Below are 23,463 nucleotides of genomic sequence, written 5' to 3' on the forward strand. Positions count from 1 at the left end.
TGGCGGATACGCAGCAAGATCACTTTTATCGGTGGTGGGAGAGGGCCCTACCCTCCCGCCGCTCTCCGGTGCCCTCTGCCACTTACTGGAGCCGTCGGCAGCGGCGAAGGCGATCCAGTCCTCTCTGTTGCTGTGTATGGAGATGAGTGAGGGGAAGATGGCCCCGTCTCCATATCACTGCAGGGCAGAAGGGACGTCAAAACGTCACTTCCGCCCATAGGTCTTAAAGGGACTTTTTTTTTTTTTTTTAGAATGACATTTTTTATTTATTTTCTTATTGCATTTTAGTCCAAATATGAGATCTGATGTCTTTTTGACCCCAGATGTCATATTTAAGAGGACCCGTCATGCTTTTTCTCTATTACAAGGGATGTTTACATTCCTTGTAATAGGAATAAAAGTGACCCAATTTTTTATTTTATTTTTAAACAGTATTAAAAGAAAGTAAAATAAATAAGAAAAAAAATATTTAAAGCGCCCGGTCCCAACGAGCTTGCGCGCATATGAAAACTATGTTCAAACCACACATGTGAGATATATTGCTGCGATCATTAGTGCGAGAGCAATAATTCTAGCCCTAGACCTCCTCTGTAACTCAAAATATGCAACCTGTAGAATTTTTTAAACGTCGCCTAGGGTGATTTTTAAGGGTAAAAGTTTGTCGCCTTTCCATGAATATGTGCAATTTTGAAGCGTGACATGTTGGGTATCAATTTACTAGGCGGGACACTAATGATTAGGCACTATTCCTCCCACTGACACCAACAATGGGGCAGATATCTATCCATTGGCACCATCAATACGGCACTATTCTTCCAACTGACACAAACGATGAGGCAGAATTCCATCCACTGTCACCAACGATGGTGCACTATTCTTCCAACTGACACCAACGAAGAGGCACTATTCTTTCCACTGACTCCAAAGATAGGGTATGGTTTACTCCAACTGGACGCAGGACCTTTTCCACTCCCACTGGCCCTAGTCCGGCCCTCCTAAAGTCTGAAGGACAGTAAACTGGCCCTGTGTTTTAGAAAGTTTAGAGACCCCTGGTCTAGTGTATGGGCACCATTAGGCTTTAGATAGGGGGGGGTTTAGAGGGGCTGTTGTGAAAAACTGCAGCTCAGCAGCCTGTTTTTACCGAGTCCCCCCACCACACGGCCGCAGATGATGTGAAAGAAGTCAAACTGCATAAAAAAGTATACCAGGCTTAAAAATGCATAACAAGGAGACCTCGTATAAATCCATTGTATTTAATGAGGCATCACTGGGGGGGTTATACTTCTGTAACGTGATGAAGAGGCCTGTACAAAACAATGAGGAAAGTTTCAGGCAACTTCAGCAACAGATATCATGCAAATATTGGCTGTGTGAATGGAGCCTTATTGTTACAACATTGAGAAGAAAGTTGCTTAGGCAGCTTGTTTCCCTGCCAGGACAGCAGATCCAGTAAAAGCATCAACCACATGTTCTGTCACTCCCCAACCTCTGAGCAGACAAAGGCCGCTATTAGTCCCTTTCTCTGGAAAATAAAATGAAACAAAAATGTTAATGTATGAATAATTTGGTTTGTTATGCAGTTTTTATTTTTTTAACTATGTAATCTTTATATATATTTTTTTTTCTTTTACAAACACATCACATTTATCTCATAGACATTTTACTTATATAATCGTAATGCACTACTTCCTATATCATTATATATCTTTAAATTACATTTATCATTTGTCACTCTATACCAGGGGTGCCCAACCAGTGGCCCGCTGAGCCCCCTCATGTGGCCCACGACCTCCTGCTCTGGGATGGAATAGAATACTGTTTTTAAAGGTAAGTTTATTACTAAAATCACAGGGCCAGATTCTCAAAAGAGATACGACGGCGTATCTCCAGATACGCCGTCGTATCTCTGAGTCGCGCCGTCGTATCTATGCGCCTGATTCTTAGAATCAGTTACGCATAGATTTCCCTTAGATCCGACAGGCGTAAGTCTCTTACGCCGTCGGATCATAACTGCATATTTACGCTGGCCACTAGGTGCGTGTACGGTGATTTACGTGTCGAAATATTTAAATCAGCTAGATACGCAAATTCACGAACGTACGCCCGGCCGTCACAGTACAGATACGCCGTTTACGTTAGGCTTTTCCCGGCGTAAAGTTACCCCTGCTATATGGTGGCGTAAGTGCGGCGTACCAATGTTAAGTATGGCCGTCGTTCCCGCGTCAAAATGTAAAAATGTGACGTTGTTTGCGTAACTCGTCCGTGAATGGGGCTGGACATAATTCACGTCAAAACCAATACGTCCTTGCGGCGTATTAGGAGCAATGCACACTGGGAGATTTCCACGGACAGCCATTCGTGAAAAACGTCAATCACGTCGGGTCACAGAACATTAACATAAAACACGTCCCCCTGTCCCACATTTGAATTAGGCGGGCTTATGCCGGCCGATTTACGCTATGCCACCGCAACTTACGGAGCAAGTGCTTTGAGAATACAGCACTTGCCCGTCTAAGTTGCGGAGGCGAAACGTAAATCGGATACGTTACGCCGCCGCAGAGATGCGGCGATCTACGAGAATCTGCCCCACAGTGTGTATAGGCATATGTGTTCTGCAGTGGTTACTGGGCTTCTTTTAAACTGATCCGCAGCTGCAGAGCAGTGCACCAGTGGGCAGTGGCGTATCTAGGGCATGGCTGCCATGGCAAGTGCCATGGGCGCCATATGAAGGGGGTGCTGTTGAGTGGCTGGGAAGCAAGGCATTTACCAGGGTCTGAGGGTCTCTTCTTCCCTCCTCCCGAGCATAGGCAGGATCTCCTTTTCAGCACCTTTTCTAATGGACAATGGCAGCGCTATCCCTGCTGCGTTCAGCCACAGCCCTCCCCTGTTCTCCTAGGCTCTCCCATTCCATCTGGTCAGATTGGCAGCGCACAAAGAAGAAGGAACATCAGTTTCTCCCTCTCCTCTGTGAAAACTGAGGCCTTAAGTGATGGAGATTTCTTCACTTCCAGTATTGGTTCTACATTTACCTGCCTTGGAGGGCAGAGGAGGGATCAGGAGTCTAATAAACCCCAGATTTATCCATAAAGAGGATATGTCACTACCAAAGGTATCACAAGGGATGATAAATATCACTAGTTTTGTTATCCATTTTTTTTTTTTTTGTTAAGGTTATCTGAAAGATGGGTTTCAAATGTTTCGACAGGGCTCGCAGTTTCAGTGCTTGCCATAGGCGCCATTTACACTAGATACGCCTCTGCCAGTGGGTTACCTGCACTGAGCCATAGACTTCTATTACCTGCGAGTTTGGTGAGCTTTCTGAAAGTGCACCACACCTACAGGATATAATAGATGTCTATGGCAAAGTGCAGCTAACCTGCAGGAAAGCCACAGGGGAACTGTGCTGCACTCATTTATCATTTATCCTCTTGTTACAACTCCTTAAAAAAAAAAAGCTTAACCACCTTCCTACCGCCCTATTGCGGAATAACGTCCGCAAGGTGGCTCAGTTATGCTTTCTGGATGTCATATGACGTCCAGCAGGATAAGCCGCTCGTGTGCGCCCCTGGTGGTGCGCAGCGATGTGATCGGTGGTGCAGTGTGTCGCTCCAAAACACTGCATCTCCAATCGTGGTAAAGAGCCTATGACATAAGCTCTTAATGACGTGATCAGCTGTGACCAATCACCAGGAAGTTTCGGTAATCGGCTTTCCTCAGTTCGCACTGACAAGATGCGAGCAGAGGAGAGTCGATTGGCGGCTCTACCGACAGGCTGACAGGGGGGTCTGCGCTGATAATCAGCGCATTGATTATCAGCGCAGCCCCATCAGAGGTGCCCACCACAGATGCCAATCAGTGCCCATCAAAATGCCTATCAGTGCCCATCAGTAATGCTTGTCCGTGCCCATCACAGATGCCAATCAGTGTCTACCAGTAATGACATGCCCCTGATTAGGTCAGTTGTGACTAAACATGTAGGGCAGAGCCTACATACGTGCCGTTGCCACGCTGTTTCCTGTGTTTACAGATTCATCTACTTCCATGCATGGATTGTTTTTACACGTGTTACCTTTATATAAATGCGAGTACTTTTAATCCCTTTTTGCAACAATAGAGTTTTTATGGATTTATACTATGTGGATATTTTTTCCATTTATCTCTATGAAGAATTACAGGCCTCTCGATTCACAGCGGCCCCCCTATTTTGAATTTGCACCCCCCCGCTTCTCAACTTGTGACACCCCCCCCCTGGTTCTCAACTTGCGTCACCTCCCCGCTTCTTGACTTGCGACCCCCACTTCTCAATCCCCCCCCCCTCAGCCTGAAGCTGTGGAAGGGGCCCCACAATTCCTGATGGCGGCCCTGCCGGATCCATGCTGACATATTGCACTGAGTGCATTTGACACTGTAATAGAGTCCTGCAACTCTGGTAGGAGTCCATCTTACATCGGGTGGTGGATTTTGCTACCATATAAACTATTTTATGTTGGATTTTTGTTTGACACAATTTTTTTTATTATTCACTAATTTATAGACTTCATTTGTTATAAGCGCTGCATATTTTTATTATTTGTTACACTTTACAGCACATCTGACTGTTGTTGGCAAGTGTCTTTCTTCACTACTCTGTGTCAGCGCGATTTTCTTTTTATTTGCACATCAGTAATGTCTGTCTGTGCCTCCTCATCAGTGCTGCCTATCAGTGCCATCTATTAGTGCCCATTAGTGCCACCCAGTGGCGTAGCGTGGGTTGTCAGCACCCAGAGCAAGTAATTTGTGCCCCCTAACCTGAGGACTTTTAGCACTCCCCGAGTCCCTTCTCTTCCTACAATAGTACAGACCAGACTTATTCCTACACTGACCACTACACTAACCTACCTGATTCTTACACTGACCCACCTGACCACTGCACTAACCTACCTGATTCTTACACTGACTCACCTAACCACTGCACTAACCTACCTGATTCTTACACTGACCCACCTGACCATTACACTAACCTACCTGATTCTTACACTGACCCACCTGACCACTACACTAACCTACCTGATTCTTACACTGACTCACCTAACCACTGCACTAACCTACCTGATTCTTACACTGACCCACCTGACCATTACACTAACCTACCTGATTCTTACACTGACCCACCTGACCATTACACTAACCTACCTGATTCTTACACTGACCCACCTGACCACTGCACTAACCTACCTGATTCTTACACTGACCCACCTGACCACTACACTAACCTACCTGATTCCTATACTGGCCACTACACTGACCTACCTTATTTCAACACTGATTACTACATGTACCTACCCGATTTCAACACTGACCTACCTGACCACTACACTTACCTACCTGATTCCTATACTGACCACTACACTAACCTACCTGACCACTACACTAATCTACCCGATTCCTATACTGGCCACTACACTGACCTACCTGATTTCAACACTGACAACTACACTGGCCTAACTGATTCCTACACTGACCACTACACTAACCTCTACACTGACCTACCTGATTCCTATACTGACTACTATACTGACCTACCTGATTTCTATGCTGACTACTGCACTGACCTACCTGATTCCTACACTGACCACTACACTAACCTCTACACATGATTCCTATACTGACCACTACACTGACCTACATGATTCCTATACTGACTACTACACTGACCTACATGATTCCTATACTGACCACTACACTGACCTACCTGTCCACTCAGCAAACAAACAATCTTGCGCATTAGTATGATTTCCGGGTGGTCCACTACTCAAGGAATAGTTTCTCTGGCCTTGCTGCCCTCCAGGATAGGGGGGATATCTTAGTAGTCATAAAAAAGAGAGAAAAAAGAGGGCGCATCAGCCTTGTGCATTATCCCAATTACATATATTTATTGATAAAAACAAGGTAAAAACTACTCACAAACATGTGGAGAAATATTGCTTGTAAAAGCCACCTATTTGTGATAATCAGTCCTGAAACCAACAGTCTCCAGATGAGAGGGGAGAACATCAGGACCGCTACTGGCTGATGCGTTTCGAAGGAGTACCTTCTTCCTCAGAGCCTCAAGGCCTTACACTACACTGTCTACTACACTCTATTCCACTGTCCACTCCACTCTCTACTCCACTGTCCACTCCACTCTCTACTCCACTGTCCACTCCACTCTACTCCACTGTCCACTCCACTACACTGTTTACTGCACTCCACACTCCATTCCACTGTCCACTCCACACTTCACTCCACCGTCCACTCCACTTCACCCCACTGTCCACTTCACTTCACTCCATTCCACTGTCCACTACACTAACCCAGTGTTTCTCAACTCCATTCCTCAAGGCGCCCCAACAGGTCATGTTTTCAGGCTTCCCATTTTTTGCACAGGTGATTTGATCAGTTTCACTGCCTTAGTAATTACCACAGCCGTTTCATCTGAGGGAAATCCTCAAAACATGACCTGTTGGGGCACCTTGAGGACTGGAGTTGAGAAACACTGCACTAACCACTCCACTGTCTATTCCACTCCACTGTCCACTCCACTACAATCCACTGTCCACTCCACTACACTTTCCACTCCAATACACTACACTGTCTACTATACTCCACTCCACTGTCCACTCCACACTTCACTGCACTGCACTGTCCACTCCACTTCACTTCACTGTCCAGTCCAGTCCACTCCACTACACTACACTGTCCACTACACTACTCTGTCCACTCCACTACACTGTTCAGGGCACGCCACACTCCATTCCACTGTCCACTCCGCACTCCACTCCACTCCACTGTCCACTCAACTACACTGTCTACTCCACTGTCCACTAAACTGCCCACTAAACTCCACTACACCATCCACTCCAATACACTGTCCACTATTTTCCACTCCACTGTCCACTGTTCACTGCACTCCACACTCCATTCCACTGCCAACTCCGCACTCCACTCCACTGTCCACTCCACTACACTGTCTACTCCACTGTCCACTACACTTCCCACTAAACTCCACTACACTGTCCACTCCATTCCACTGTCCATTCCACTATCCACTACACTCCACTGCTCACTCCACTCCACACTACACTACACTGTCCACTACACTACTCTGTCCACTCCACTACACTGTTCACGGCACTCCACACTCCATTCCACTGTCCACTCCGCACTCCACTCCACTGTCCACTCCACTACACTGTCCACTCCACTACACTGTCTACTCCACTGTCCACTACACTGCCCACTAAACTCCACTACACAGTCCACTCCAATACACTGCCCACTCCTTTCCACTCCACTGTTCACTGCACTCCACACTCCATTCCACTGCCAACTCTGCACTCCACTCCACTGTCCACTCCACTACACTGTCTACTCCACTGTCCACTACACTGCCCACTAAACTCCACTACATTGTCCACTCCATTTCACTGTCCACTACACTCCACTGCTCACTCCACTCCACTCCACACTACATTACACTGTCCACTACACTACTCTATCCACTCTACTACACTGTTCACGGCACTCCACACTCCATTCCACTGTCCACTCCGCACTCCACTCCACTGTCCACTCCACTACACTGTCCACTCCACTACACTGTCTACTCCACTACACTGCCCACTACCCACTAAACTCCACTACACCGTCCACTCCAATACACTGTCCACTCCTTTCCACTGTTCACTGCACTCCACACTCCATTCCACTGCCAACTCCGCACTCCACTCCACTGTCCACTCTACTACACTGTCTACTCCACTGTTCACTACACTGCCCACTAAACTCCACTACACTGTCCACTCCATTCCACTGTCCACTACACTATCCACTCCACTCCACTGCTCACTCCACTCCACTGCCCACTTCACTCCACTGTCCACTACACTCCACTGTCCACTACACTCCCCACTACACTGTCCGCTACACTGCCTGACTCTGCCACACTGACTGGCTGCCTGCTTGCCACAACCAACGGGGAATGATTCAATGATCCGACCTGAGTCCCAGAACCGTTTGGCGGTCAGGAGTAGAGGAAGAGGAGAAGATGGCGGTGGTTCACATCGAATTGGAGGTGCACATGCTCCACTCACGATCAAGGAGAGGCCAGCCCCACCATTCACCCAATCACAAGGCACCGACCGCCCAGCTGATGCTAAACATGGCGGCCTGATCGAAGGGGACACAGAAAATAGAATTTAGGAGGACAGAGATGTGGTGACACTGTCTGGTGCTGGATTTATCCCCCCAGATGTTGTGCTCGGGGCCACGCCCCCCCCCCCCCACGCCACTGGTGCCGCCTATTAGTGCCTATCATTGCCACCTATTAGTGCCCATTAGTGCTGCCTATTAGTGCTGCATATCAGTGCTGCCTATTAGTGCTGCATATCAGTGCTGCCTATTAGTGCCTCCTCATCAGAGCCCGTCACTACTGCCTCATCAGTTCCCGTCAGTGAAGGAGAAAACTAAATGTTATAACAGAAACAAAGAAAAACATGTTTTTTCCTGAAATGTTGGTCTTTTTTCATTTTGTTAATTAAAACCCAGTGGTGATCAAATACCACTAAAAGAAAGCTCAATTTGTGGGAAGAAAGGATACAGTGTTGCATGACCGTGCAATTGTCATTCAAAGTGCGACAGCACTGAAAGCTGATAATTGGCCTGGGCAGGAAGGGGGTGAAAGTGCCCTGTGTTGAAGTGGATAAAGAGAGCTTATTTATTTTTAATAGTTCCGTCTTATCTTTCCACATATTGCTCCATTATAATAATTTTCTCCTATTATTCTCATTTATCTCTTCATCTTAATAGTTATTTTCCCTGTTTAACCAAGGTTCCCATATGTTCTTAAATGTCCCAACCTTTCCTCTTTTAATGTATACAGATCTTCCTTTCTTAGTTTTGGTATAATATGCGTCTTTTATTATTTCTATGCGGCTTGGTGGATTTGTTGCTAGCATACTGTAGCATTTTAATGAAAAACAAAGTTTAAACAAAGAATTTCCAGAGACAAGGCAAAGGCCTCATAGAGATGCTAATCTGCAGAAGTCAGTACATTGAAATACAACATAGACTCCGGACACCCTACATACAAGGGAATGTGATAATTGGGAGCCAGACGCCTGCTGAGAATTGATAAACTTAAAGGTAATGGTGAAAGCCTTTTAACAAACAAATGTTAAGAAAATGATCTTTGGATAGCTGCTGGCTATGCATCTTTCTTCTGCTTTCCATTTGTATAGAATTTCATTAAAGACAAACGAAATGGCCTTACACCTGAAAAACTTTGTTAGGAAATTGTTGTTTTCAGAACATTTGTTCATTGTCTAAAGCCCCTTACACACAATCAGAATATCATACAAAAACAGCGATTGTATAAAATTTTGATTGTTAGTACACGGCCTTCATTTGCAAATTTCCAAAGGGACAAAAACAAACATTTTTCTCGTACTATATCCGATTGTTTGGTTTTTGTTTAATCAGTACAGTTTTCGTCTGACAATACAATGCAAATACATTACATCGCTTTCGGATTTGTATTTTATCGTACGAGAATTTTTGTACTTTAGCAACCTATTCGTTTTCGATAATGAGAATAGCATGCAAAAAAAAAAAAAAAGACGATCATGCATCCTATATTCGCTTAAAGCCTTGTACACACGATCAGATTATTGGACGAATTTTCATCAGTTTTCTAGTCTCAAGGGTATTCGCCGTGAGAAAAATTTCCGACGACACAATTCAACGTTAGAAGTGACGTAATGTGTTGAATTGTTTTGTGTTCTTTCATTTCTGAGCATGCGTAGTCTTGCTCTTCAGATTTTTTGGGGGCAGAAAACTGACTAATGAAAAGAAAATCGGAAGTTGTGGTCACATCAGACAAAAATTTTGGAGCCTGTGTTTCGTCAGATACGGCAACCCGTCAGAATTGGTAACGGAAGTGACGTTCTGGTGCCGCCATCTTGCTACACCCTGCACTCCTCCATTGTAAGGATACTCTAAGAAGGGGAAAGCGGACATCTAATGCCCTGTACACAAGATCAGTTCGTCTGATGAAAACGGTCTGATGGATTTTTCCATCAGTTATCCGATGAAGCTGACTGATGATCAGTCGCGCCTACACACCATCAGTTAAAAAAACGATTGTGTCAGAGCACGGTGACATAAAACACAACGACGTGCTGAAAAAAATAAAGTTCAATGCTTCCAAGCATGCGTCGACTTAATTCTGAGCATGCATGGATTTTTAACCGATGGACGTACCTACAAACGATTGTTTTTTTCTATAGGTTTTTTATCCATCAGATAATGGGGCCTACACACGATAGGTTAGTCTGATGAAAGCGGTCCATCAGACCGTTTTCATCAGACAAACTGATCGTGTGTACGCAGCATTACACCCACCGGAGTTTTGCATTTTACACTTAGGCCTCGTACACACGATAGGTTAAACAGAGGACAACGGTCTGATGGACCGTTTTCATCGGTCAAAACCGATCGTGTGGGCCCCATCAGTTATTTAACCATCGGTTAAAAAAAAGCCAACTTTCTTTAAATGTAACCGATGGATTCCTAACCGATGGGTCAAAACCGATCGTTAGTAGGCACAACCATCAGTTAAAAATCCACGCATGCTCAGAATCAAGTCGACGCATGCTTGGAAGCATTGAACTTTGTTTTTTTCAGCACGTCGTTGTGTTTTACGTCACCGCGTTCTGACACAATCGTTTTTTTAACCGATGGTGTGTAGGTGTGACGGACCATCAGTCAGCTTCATCAGTTAACCGATGAAAACGGTCCATCAGACCGTTCTCATCGGATGGACTGATCGTGTGTACGCGGCATTATATTTACCAGTAAAGTGAGTTTATATACTGAAATCCAGTATTAGAACTCTGACTGTTACGATGTTGAATTTTAAAAGCAGCGGCAAGCCTGCTTATCTCACAGGTTTGCTAAACTGACAGAAGGTCGCTGCTTTTAAAATTCAATATCTAACCAGTCAGACTAAGTACTGTATTTCACTATATAAACTCACTTTTCTGTTAAATATACATGTAAAATGGAAAACTCTGGTGGGTGTAACAAGATGTCCGCTTTCCCCCTTCTCAGTGTATACTTACTATAGAGGAGTGTGGGGTGCAGCAAGAGGGCGGCAATGGAACGTCACTTCCGTTACCAATTCTGACACTTCGCCAAATCTGACGAAACACCAGCACATACTGTCAAAAGCAGCATACTAACGATCAGAAAATCGGCAGATCGTTCATCAGACAAAATTTTACTTCAGGTTTTCTGACCGTTGTGTACGGCCTTAAGACCCCAAACACACTGTTAGATTTTCTGCAGATTTTTGTCTTCAGATTTTAAAAAAACATATAATATGAGGTCAAACCTTAAGGCCCCGTACACACGGCCGAGGAACTCGACGTGCCAAACACATCGAGTTCCTCGGCGTGTTCAGTCCTGGAGCCGCCGAGGATCTCGGCGGGCCGAGTTCTCCCATAGAACAACAAGGAAATAGAGAACATGTTCTCTATTTCCTCGCCGAGGTCCTCGTCGGCTTCCTCGGCCGAAAGTGTACACACGGCCGGGTTTCTCGGCGGAATTCAGCTTCCGACCGAGTTTCTGTCTGAATTCTGCCGAGAAACTCGGTCGTGTGTACGGTGCCTAAGAGTTTCAATTTGTGTGAAATCAGGCAGGCCCTTGCACTACATGGTTTTGGTAAATCTGAAGACAAAAATATGCAGATCAGAATATTGTACAAGAAATACAGTTTTAAAAGCAATCGTACGATAATCTGATCATTAGTATTACACCGCTTTCATCTGAAATTTTCTGCAGGGACAAACTCGAAAAATGTTCTCGTACGATACCAGAACGTACGATTTTCATTTAATCAGTACAGTTTTCGTCTGACAGTACAATACAAATACATTACATCGCTTCTGAATTTTTATTCTGTCGTACGAGAATTTCCGTACTTTAGTAACCAATTTGTTATCAATATGGAGGCTAGCATGCAAATAAATAAAAAAGCGGCTGATCATTCGCCTGATAATCTCATTGTGTGTACTAGGCAGGGCCATCTTAATGCAATGGCACTCCTGGGCACCCCAGGTACATGGGGGCCCCACAATAATCTTGCATTACATTATGCTTGCCAACTGTCCCGGATTTTCTGAGACAGTCACGCTTTTTACTAAACTGTCCGGATAGTGTCGTGTCCTGGGAAGCGTCCCAGAACCTATACTGTGCCCTCCTGATCCCAGTATTGTGCCCTCCTGACAACCCCCCCCAGTACTGTGCCCTTCTGCATTCATCCCTGTACTGTGCCCTTTGTGCTGACTAGTCTTTGATTTATGGAATGTTTTCCTTTTGTAAAATCAGTTTTATTAATGAAAGTACTAATGAATAGATGTTTAATTCTATCAACTATTTATACTTAATTTCTTGGAAGTAGGTGTGTAAATTGGGTCAAGATAGTAGGAGCCCCAGCGCATTACTTTGCCCAGGGGCCCATGATGCTATTAAGATGGCCCTGGTACTAGGCTTAAGATTTAGGCCCCATTCACACCCCAGCGATTTTGTGCTTGACACACGATTAGAATATCGTACAAAAATACCACTTTCTAATCGATTGTACGATAATCTGATCGTTAGTACACAGCTTTTGTTGGAAATTTTCAGAAATACAAAAAAAAAATCGCATTTGTCCTTTCTGAAAATTTCCAACAAAAGCTGTGTACTAACGATCAGATTTTCGTACGATCGCTTCGAAAGTGGTATTTTTGTACGATATTCTGATCGTGTGTCAAGCACAAAATCGCTGGGGTGTGAATGGGGCCTAAATCTTAAGCCTAGTACACACAATTAGGTAGATTCACAAAGAGTTAGGCCGGCTTATACAACGGCCGACACAGTACTTTTACGCCGTTTATGTAAGAGATAGGCCACGTAAAGTTAGAGCTAGGCCCTATTGGAATAGTAATGTCAAGTATGGCCGCCGTTCCCGCGTCAAAATTCGATTTTTTTACGTCGTTTGCGTAAGTCGTCCGTGAATCGGGATTTACGTAGTTTACGTCCACGTTGAAATCAATAGGCCCGTGCGGCGTACTTAGCCGCAATGCATACTGGGAAATGTAGGCACCCGGCACATGCGCAGTAAAAAAAAAACTTAAAAAACGTGAGGTCAAGCGCCATTAACATAAAACACGCCCCCCTCAAACACATTTCAATTAGGCGCCCTTACGCCCGCCGATTTAGGCTACGCCGACGTAACTTAGCAGGCAAGTACATTGTGAATCACGTACTTGCCTCGCTAACTTACGGCGGCGTAGCTTAAATTCCTTAAGCTACGCCGCCGCAAAGTTACGCCAACGTACCTGAATCTACCTAAATAAGATTATCAGGCGAATGATCAGCCGTTTTTTTTTCTTTTGCATGCTAGTCTCCATATTGAAAATGAGTAGGTTACTAAAGTACAAAAATTCTCGTACGACAGAATAGAAATTTGGAACTGATGTAATGTATTGGCAGAGGAAAACTATACTGATTAAATGAAAATCGTATGAGCTGGTATCATACAAGAAAAATGTTCGCATTTGTCCTGATACCAGATCATATGATTTTCGTTTAATCAGTATAGTTTTCCTCTGTTAATAAAATGCTAATACATTACATCAGTTGCAAATTTTTATTCTGTCGTGCGAGAATTTTTGTACTTTAGTAACCTACTCATTTTCAATATGGAGACTAGCATGCAAAAAAAAAAACATAAACAAATCAATCATGATGATTATCATGATTGTCCCCTAATCTCATTGTGTGTACTAGAGTTAGACTCCATTCACAACCAAGCAATTTTCTGCTTGAAGCCTCTAAGGCTGCATTCACACCTAAGCGACAAAACGCCCGACGCGGGACGCTTCTGTCGCTAGAGGGGAGAATTCCCATTGCCGTCTATGGAGATGGTTCACATCTCATAGACGCGCAACGCCTGTCGCCTGAAAAAAAGTCCCGGACCCTTTTTTTCACGCGACAGGCGCGTTTTCCCATAGACAGCAATGGGAATACTTTAGGAAAAAAAAAAAAAAAAAAGATACATTTGTAATCGCGGCAAATCTGCCGCTACACGCGTACGCGGCTGTCGCTTAGGTGTGAATGCAGCCTTAAACGCTCAACAAAAGGCAAATCCAATTAATTTCAGTGGCCCTTGTTCACATCTAAGTGGTTTATCACTCAAAGTATATGAGCTTCTTTTTGGTAGAATGGTGGCAGATTGAGCCCCATAGACTTCAACAAGAACGCCTGAAAACGCCTGACATGAGCATTTTACGAGCGATTTGTTGCCCGTTTTCTGTTTAACCAACAGCTCTCCACCCCTAAGTTCTTTCGATTGGCTAAACAAAAACACCTTTAAGCTCTGAAATTATTTTACTACACTTCTAAAAACGCTGAAAAAATCTAATCCAAATCAAATAAAAATGCCAGTAAATGCATCCTTACAGGGGACAATTCAACAATCGGGTTCAGCCATTGCTGGCAAAAAAATATATAAGGAAAAGGATAGAAAATGTATGGAGAATCGAATGGGAATGAACTAATTTCTAATCGTTGAATTCACTTCCGGCTAGGCAAAATCATAACTAATCTAAGGCCCCTTTCACATGGGACGGACACGCGTGATAGATCCATGTCATCTCCGCTGATGCAAAGCGGTCACGAATGCAGCCACACTGTTCTCTATGGGGCAGTGAGGCCCCATACACACGACAGAGTTTCTCGGCAGAATTCAGCCAGAAACTCGGTCGGACCTGGATTCTGCCGAGAAACTCTGTCGTGTGTACACTTTTCAGCAAAGAAGCCGACGAGGATCTCGTCGGGCCAAAAAGAGAACATGTTCTCTATTTCCTCGTTGTTCAATGAGGAAAGTCGGCCCGCCGAGATCCTCGGCGGCTTCCACACTGAACTCGACGAGGAACTCGATGTGTTTGGCACGTCGAGTTCCTCGGACGTGTGTACGGGGCCTCAGATGGAAATGGACTGCCTGTTGGTTTCTATCTGACTCATCCGATCCGCTAGACCAGTGGTTCTCAACGCCTGTCCTCAGGACCCACTAACAGGCCAGGTTTTATGTATTACCTTGGGGAGATGTAGACTAGAATACTGCAATCACTGAGTAGCAAATTATATCACCTGTGATGTATTTCAGTTATCTTGCAAACCTGGCCTGTTAGTGGGTCCTGAGGACCAGAGTTGAGAACCACTGTTCTAGACGGATGAGGAATGGATCCCCATCCAGCTGTTTTTGGTGGACCGGATCGGATTGAATGCAGGCGGGTGTAAATGGACCCATCGGGTCTGCCTGAAAAACGGACAAGCAGACACGATCGTCTGCTTGCGTGAAAGGAGCCTTATGTGCATGCACTTGTGAAAGTTAATCCAAAAGTACATATATTCTACACAAATCAAGATGTTGACCTGGTACTCAAACAAAAAGTCAGTCAAAATTATTTCAGTCCAAGAAGGCACACAATGGTTGGGCGAGAGATTTTTATATTTTCCTTTCCTAATGTTTTAATAAAGTTCTACAGGGTTAAGGCCAGCACAAGGTTAGCCATGTATGTGAACATTTTTCCATCCACGCTAAACAGTGTGGATGGAAAAACCTCTCCTGTAGGCTTTTGTATTCAGTCGACACCCTCGGCTGTCAGAAATCCTGGAAATGACTGGATGCAGTAAGGCCGCGTACACACGGTCCGAAGGACCGTATTCATCGGTTAACCGATGAAGCTGACTGATGGTCTGATGTGCCTACACACCATCAGTTTAAAAAACAATCGTGTCAGAACGCGGACACGTAAACCACGTACGACGGCACTGTAAAGGGGAAGTTCAAATCCAATGGCGCCACCCTTGGGGCTGCTTTAGCTGATTTTGTGTTAGTAAAAGACGATTCACGCTTTTCTGTCTGTTACAGCGTGATGAATGTGCTATCTCCAAAACGAACGCTAGTTTTACAAGAACGAGCGCTCCCGTCCCCTTATTTAGTCTGAGCATGCGTGGATTTTGAACCGATGGTCATGCGTACTAACGACCGGTTTTGACCTATCGGTTAGGTGTCCATTGGTTCAATTTTAAAGCAAGTTCTCTTTTTTTGGACTGAAGGACAACTGACCGATGGGGCCCACACATGGTCGGTTTGGACCGATGAAACTGAACTTCAGTCCGTTTTCATTGGTTTTGTCCGATTGTGTGAACAAGGCCTAACTGTTTGGCCGACAATTTTCCATCATTCTCCTTCGCCAAAAGTCTATTGAGAATTTGACTTTTTTCGAGCCAGGAAGTGCCAACGTGGCTCAGATTTGGAAATTCAATCTGTGTATGGCAGGATTTAAGGTTACCCTTTAGGCCCCATAGGCACACATATATCACAATGAGGAATGGATATATTGAATACGTCCATTACAAGTGTTGACCACGTACTGTACAATTGTGAGAATACAATATTCTCCACAATAGTGATATATTAAAGTAGATCTGTCTCTTTATTGATATATACGAGGGGTCTTCAAAAAGTTTTCACACTTTTATATTTTCATTGGAAACGGTGACGGCGGAAGAAGTAGTCATTGGTCCTGTCTGTTTGGCAAGCCGTCAGATTAGGAGACCCGTCAGAATGTGTAATGGAAGTGACGTTTCGTCGCCGCCATCTTGCTACACCCCGCACTCCTCCATAGTAAGTATACACTGAGAGGGGGCAAGCGGACATCTTGTTACACCCACTGGAGTTTTGCATTTCACACTTATTTTTAGCAATAAATTGAGTTTATATAGTGAAATACAGTACTTAGAACTCCATCTGAATGTTTCATTTTAAAAGCAGCGGCAAGCCTGCTGATCTCAGAGGTTTGCTAATCGGACAGAAGTTTGCTGCTTTTACAATTCAACATCTAAACATTTACAAGGACTTCTAAGTACTGTATTTCACTATATAAACTCAATTTACTGTTAAAAATGTGTGTAAAATGCAAAACTCCAGTGAGTGTAACAAGATGTCCGCTTCTTATTGTGGAGGAGTGCGGGGTGTAGCAAGATGGTGGCGTCAAAGCGTCACTTCCGTTACACATTCTGACGGGTCACCTAATCTGATGGAACACCGGCTGACCTTACAGTTTAGTATAAGTGCCGGTTCACACTACCGCGACTTGGGATCCGACTTGTGTCACCCCAAGTCGCGCGACATGAGAAATTCCATTGAAGTGAATGAGAGCCGTCTTAATGTACACTACTGAGGACGCTCCGACTTCAGAAAAGGTTCCTGTACTACTTCAAGGCGACTTCTAGGCAACTTGTACCCATTGATTTCAATGGAAGTCGCCTCCAATGTCGGATCACTGTCTAACTGAAGCAACTTTACAGGAAAAGAAAATAGTTTACTCAGGCGAAACCCCTCCCTCCCACAGAGCTGATTATTCTGTGATTGGCCACAGCCAAAGTCGCCTGTCCTGGAGGCAACTTTAAGTCGCGTTGTAAGTTGCTCCAAGTCGCGCTGAAGTCGCCTTGCAAAGTTGGGCTGTAAGTCGGGTTGCCCCTGTGTGAACCGCAACTAAGGGTTGTCACGCCTTGGTGAAGATGGCTGTGAAACCTATATAAACAAAACAAAAAGATGCGGAAACTTTTTGAAGAACTCTCAAGTGACAGTGCTTGGGCCTGGAAACTGGCTGCTCAGTAGCTGAGCACTGCATTGGGGACAGAAGAGGAGAAGGTCACATGGCCCCCTATACCTAAAATTTCTCAACTTTTCCAAAGGCCCCAGCAAACATATGAAGTGAAGGGCAGTGCTCAAAACACAGAAACGTCTGGAACTTCGCTTTAGGCTGGCCATACATGGGTCAGTTTTTTTTTTGATCAGACTGATTGAAAAAACTGAATGGTTCCCCCATCCATACAAACCAGTTAGGCCTTGAACACACGACAGGTTAAACAGAGGACAACGGTCTGATGGATCGTTTTCATCGGTCAAAACCGATCAGTTAAAAAAAAGCCAACTTGCTTTAAATTTAACTGATGGATTCCTAACCGATGGGAAAAAAACGATCGTTAGTAGGCACAACCATCGGTTAAAAATCCACGCATCAGAATCAAGTGGACGCATGCTTGGAAGCATTGAACTTCATTTTTTTCAGCACGCCATTGTGTTTTACGTCACTTCGTTCTGACACAATCGTTTTTGTTAACCGATGGTGTGTAGGCGCGACGGACCATCAGTCAGCTTCATCGGTTAACCGATGAAAACGGTCCATTCTCATCGGATGGACTGATCGTGTGTACGCGGCTTTAGATGGAGGAATCCTCCCGCTGTGTTATTTTATTCAGACAGCAGAGTCTCCTCTGCTGTCAGAATACACTGATCAGTGCTGCAGCTGATTGGCTGAAGAAATCCTTGAACAATACATTTCCAACAAGCCTGTTAATGAGAAGTTAATCAATAAATTGACTAATGCCACGTACAAACAACCGTTTTTCATGACGAAAAAAATTCAATTTTTTTAATTGGTGGTGAAAAACGGTCGTGTGTATGCTTCAGAGCATTTTTCTCGACGTGAAAAATGGGCAAATTTTTTTAGAACCTGCTCTATTTTTTCCTAATTGTTTTTTACGTTGTTATTTTTCACGTCATGGAAAACGGTCGTGTGTACGCTTTAACGAGGGGGAAAAAGATGCACATTCTCAGAAGCAAGTTATGAGACGGGGAAATTAGCAAAAGCAGCCCAAAGGGTGGGGCCATTCGAATGGAACTTCCCCCTTATAGTGCCGTCGTACGTGTTATACATCACCGCGCTATGCTCAAACATTTTTCTTCACGAACGTGTGCATGCAAGGCAGGCTTGAGAGGAATCACGACAAATCACGTTGAGAAAAACTTTTTTTGCATGACATGAAAAACGGTCGTGTGTACGCGGCATAAGTTCTTACGAAAAGGAATGGCCATAGATGGATCAAAATCCATCTGGTCTCTGTTGAACCAGTCGAATTTCGATCTATTTATGGTCAGCTTTATCATTTTGTAGATCTGCAGACATCAGTGGGTCATTGTTTGATATACAAAATTGTGGCAGGACTGGATAGCAGTTGAAATGTTTATGGGGTGCCTATAACCTCAGCATTCTCGGCAGAAAAATGTTTTCGTTGCAATGTAATTTTCAACTAAAATGTACTGCTGAAAAGAAGTGTCTGCCATAAACACACAGATCAGCAGAATTGGGCAGCTAGCAAGTCTTTCAGTTTTTTTAAATTCTTTGCTTTGAATTTTTTTGTAGTAAGTTGCAAACACCAGCTTTGTGTTGATGTGTTGCAATAACAAGGCCATTGTTCCCAGTAGGCTCAGTGTTAAGTTGATGTGCATGTTGTCTAAATGGAACATGCTGAATTTAAATGTAGTGCTTTACAAAGCGTTAGAACACATCACAGCATGTTGCAATTATCCTGAACAAAAGAACCTGCATGGCAGTTCAGTGCGTATAAAAACTCACACCAATGCAGTGCGATGCTTTAAAAAAAGAATGATCATGCATGGCAACCTAAAGTGGAACTTCAGTAATTTTTTCATCTTTCCATCTATTAAATCTTCTGCCCTTGTTGTTTTAATTTTCTATAGTAAAACATTTTTTTCCGCCAGTAAATACTAGGGTTGCACCGATACTAGTATCAGTATCAGTATTATTGCCGATACTGAGTTTTTGCACAAGTATCGGTACTCGTGCAAATGCACCCCGATACCTGTAACCGATACTTTCAGGCAGGGCCACCATCAGGGGGGTACAGGAAGTACACCTGTAAGTTTTTTTTTTTTAGGGGTCCAGAGGTCCCCAGGGCCCCGGATGGCAACCCCCTCTTTTTTTACTTATTTTTTTATAAAAAAAAAATCTTATATATATATTTTATATATATATATATATATATATATATATATATATATATATAAAAATATATATATAATTATTATTATTAAAGGGCCCAGAGGTCCCCAGGGCCCCCAGATGGCAACCCCCCCCCCCCTTTTTTATAAAATGTTTTACATTTTTATATATATATATATATATATATATATATATTTTTTTTTTATTAAAGGGGTCCCCAGGGCCCCATGTGGCAACCCCCCCCCCCCCCGTTTTTTTTATAAATGTTAATTTTTTATTTTTGTTTATATTTTTTATTTCGTTTTTTTATTAAAAGGCCCAGAGGTCCCCAGGGCCCCCGAATGGCAACCCCCCCTTTTTATAAAAAAAAATTACATTTATATATATATTTTTTTTTTATTAAAGGGCTCAGAGTTCCCCAGGGCCCCATGTGGTAACCCCCCCTTTTTTTTTAAAATGTTTATTTATTTATTTTTTATTAAAGGGCCCAGAGGTTTCTTTTGTCTTTTTATTAAAGGGCCCCCCCTTTTTTTTATAATTTATATTATATGTATATTTTTCTTTATTTCTTCCCCCCCCCGCGTCTCAATTTCCGCACGCCCCCCCCCCCCCCCCATTCTCTGCTCCAGGGGGCCCATGCCTGAAGCGGTGTAAGGGGCCCCAAAATTCCTGATGGTGGCCCTGCTTTCAGGCTCAGTTCTTTGAGCTGTCAGTGGGTCTCCCCTGTTGACAGCTGGAGTGTTAAAGAAGTCTGATAATTGGAGCTGTCAAAAAAAAAGCAGCCGGTGTCCTGTCGGTATGGGTCCCCCGTTGGATATTGCCCGGGCTGGACTGCGCAGGCACAAACAGAGCCGCCGAAAATCTCTGAGAATGAACAACTGTTCATCACCTGCACACGACGCATGCGCAATCAACACGCCGCTCGCTCCCGATGCTCGGGGCTGGTTATTCATTGAATACAACAAGGGACGGAATACAACAAGGGGCGGATGCTTTTCTGAGAGGGGTGGATGTATGGTTATACATTCAACACAACAAGGGGAAGAGGCCGCATGATGGGCAGTGCTTTTCGCAAAGAGGTAGATGCATAATTGAGCAGTGCTTTTTTGGGGGATGGTTTTCGCAATAAACGACACATCTGCCACTTTTTGTGTTCAATGAATAACCATACATCCGCCCCTTTGAGAAAAGCACTGCCCATCATGCGGCCTATTCTGTATGCATCCGTCCCTTGTTGTGTTCAATGAATAACCCGCCCCGAGCTTTGGGAGCGTGCTGCAGCGTATTGCGCAGGCGGTCTGTGTACAGCTGATGAACAGCTGTTCATCCTCAGCAATTTTCGGCTGCTTCGTTTGCGCATGTGCTGCGCCTGTGCAGTCTGTGCATTATCCGATGGGGGAACCATCTCGTCAGAACACCGGCAATTTTTATTACCAACATTGCTCAACTGCTGAAACACTAAAATAAAAAGAAACATTGTTTATTTTTGTATCTTTCTGTTTCTTTATCTGCAGATCAAAGGGATGAACAAATGTTCCTTTGTTTAAATCCTTATTAATCCTTCATTTACTCTAATCAGTCTTAATTAACTCCCTATTCTCCTCCATTTAATTATTATTTTCCTGCTTTTTGTTCACGTCTATTTTATAAACGATAAACAATTAAAACTTTTTTGGTTTGCTTTGTTAGTTAATATTTTGACACATATATTAACATATATTTATACATTTCAGATTGAAAAATAAATTTTTTTTTTATTTATTTCATTTGTAAATAATTTTTCCATTGCTGACAGCTGAAGTGAAAACAAAACAGTTGCGGTAGGTATCAGTAATTGGTATCGGCGAGCACTCAAAAATGTTGCCACTGTGTCATCCAATGTCGCCACTGTGACCCCCCCCTGCCCGCTTGCATTTGCCCGGCACTTACCCTGTCTCGGTGGTGCAGCGGGTGACGGCAATGAGCGGTGTCCTCTTCATTGTCTCTTCCTGTCCTCTCCTTCCGTCAGGTGTCCAATCACAGCGCCAGACGTTTCAGCCAATCAGGCGACAGGTAACAGAACTGAGCACCTGATTGGCGGTTCAGTGCTAGGACAGTGAATATTTATTCGCTGTTCTAACACACCTGGGTGAACTGCAAGTGCCAAGCATGGCACTCGCAGGTTACCTTTTTTTACGCCTATGGCTCTAATCAGGTGCTTCAAAAACACCCCCCGCCGCTGTAATTTAGGTGCCTGTCCCCTGTAAAGGGGCCGGGCGCCTGAATAGGGTCTGGCAGCGGCGGCCATGGATAGATTCAATACACAAATCTATCCATTGGTCATAGAGGGGGTGGCAGGAGAGAGGGGCGGTGCCCGTGTGCCCTTATTGACGCACCATCCCTAAAAAAAAAATCATGGATTTCCCCTTCCACATAAGTGAGGTGGATTGTACTCTGACTGTGGGGACTCCCAGCAATTGGCAGCTGATCGAATGAAAGTTTTCCAGCAGTCCCGATCAATTTCTGTTGAACAGGGAGGGACACACAGATCAAAATACAGCCCTTCCGTCCCTGCTGAACCAGACGAATTTTAAACAGTGTGTCCCCAGCAAGTCTGGCTTTAGTTGTCTCCTATTCAGCCTAACTAACAGCTGTTAAAGTTCCTTTTGGTTAATTATCTTTTCAGGCCAGGGAGGTTGGTCTGTATGTTATCAGTATTTCAAAGGGCAAGAATTTAAAGATAAAGTATTACATATGTCTAGTGAGCACACATTTTGAGTAACTGCAGCATTTACCTTGAAATATAAGTCAAGGCAAAAAAAAAACATGTTCAGTGCATCTCTGCTATACCCTGCCCTGCAAGTGCAACAAAAATACCCCCTGATCTGCCTGAAATGCATTTGGCTCCCAATTTTCTATTGTAATTCTACTACAATAGTAAGCAAATGAGAGAACTTGGTTGTTGGGGTTTTCTTAACCACTTCCATACCAGGCCTATTCTGGCACTTCTCTCCTACATGTACAAATCCTCATTCTTTTGCTAGAAAATTACTCAGAACCTAACATTATATATGTTTTTTTAGCAGACACCCTAGGGAATAAAATGACGGTCATTGCAACTTTTTATCTTGCACAGTATTTGCGCAATAATTTTTCAAACGCCTTTTTTTTTTGGAAAATAAATGGTTTCACTAATTAAAAAATACACCATGTCATATACCATTCGGACCTCCAGACGGACGGGTCTGCCTATTTTGTGTCCGGCCGGCACAGCAGGCTTAAGGCTTTCTTGTCAATTTTACATTGTGAGTGCATTATTTTTTAATTTTTAATTTAAATAATATACTCAACACAGTGTTATACTCAGATGAGTTATTACACATTCCAGTGAGAATAGTCCTCTAGCCTGATATGTTTCAGGAAATGTATCCCTTCCTCAGAGGCATTGTGGGAGAAGGTGCAAATATGTTCTGGAAAAGCGCAAAAAATTATCACAAAACAAATTTAATAATTTAAAATTGATCACTGCGCTAACAATTATAAA

General features: G+C 43.8%; 1 long non-coding RNA gene across 1 annotated transcript; it reads right to left on the reverse strand.

The window, feature by feature from the left end:
- Positions 1–1,237: 1,237 nt before the first annotated feature.
- On the reverse strand, positions 1,238–22,118 carry LOC120939685. Its single transcript, XR_005749352.1, has 2 exons — positions 21,870–22,118; positions 1,238–1,522 (listed from the first exon to the last, which is right to left on the reverse strand). It is a non-coding gene; the product is annotated as an uncharacterized LOC120939685 (long non-coding RNA).
- Between the last annotated feature and the right edge of the window lie 1,345 nt (positions 22,119–23,463).

This window comes from Rana temporaria, chromosome 5, assembly GCF_905171775.1.
Source record: "Rana temporaria chromosome 5, aRanTem1.1, whole genome shotgun sequence".
NCBI classification, from domain to species: domain Eukaryota; kingdom Metazoa; phylum Chordata; class Amphibia; order Anura; family Ranidae; genus Rana; species Rana temporaria.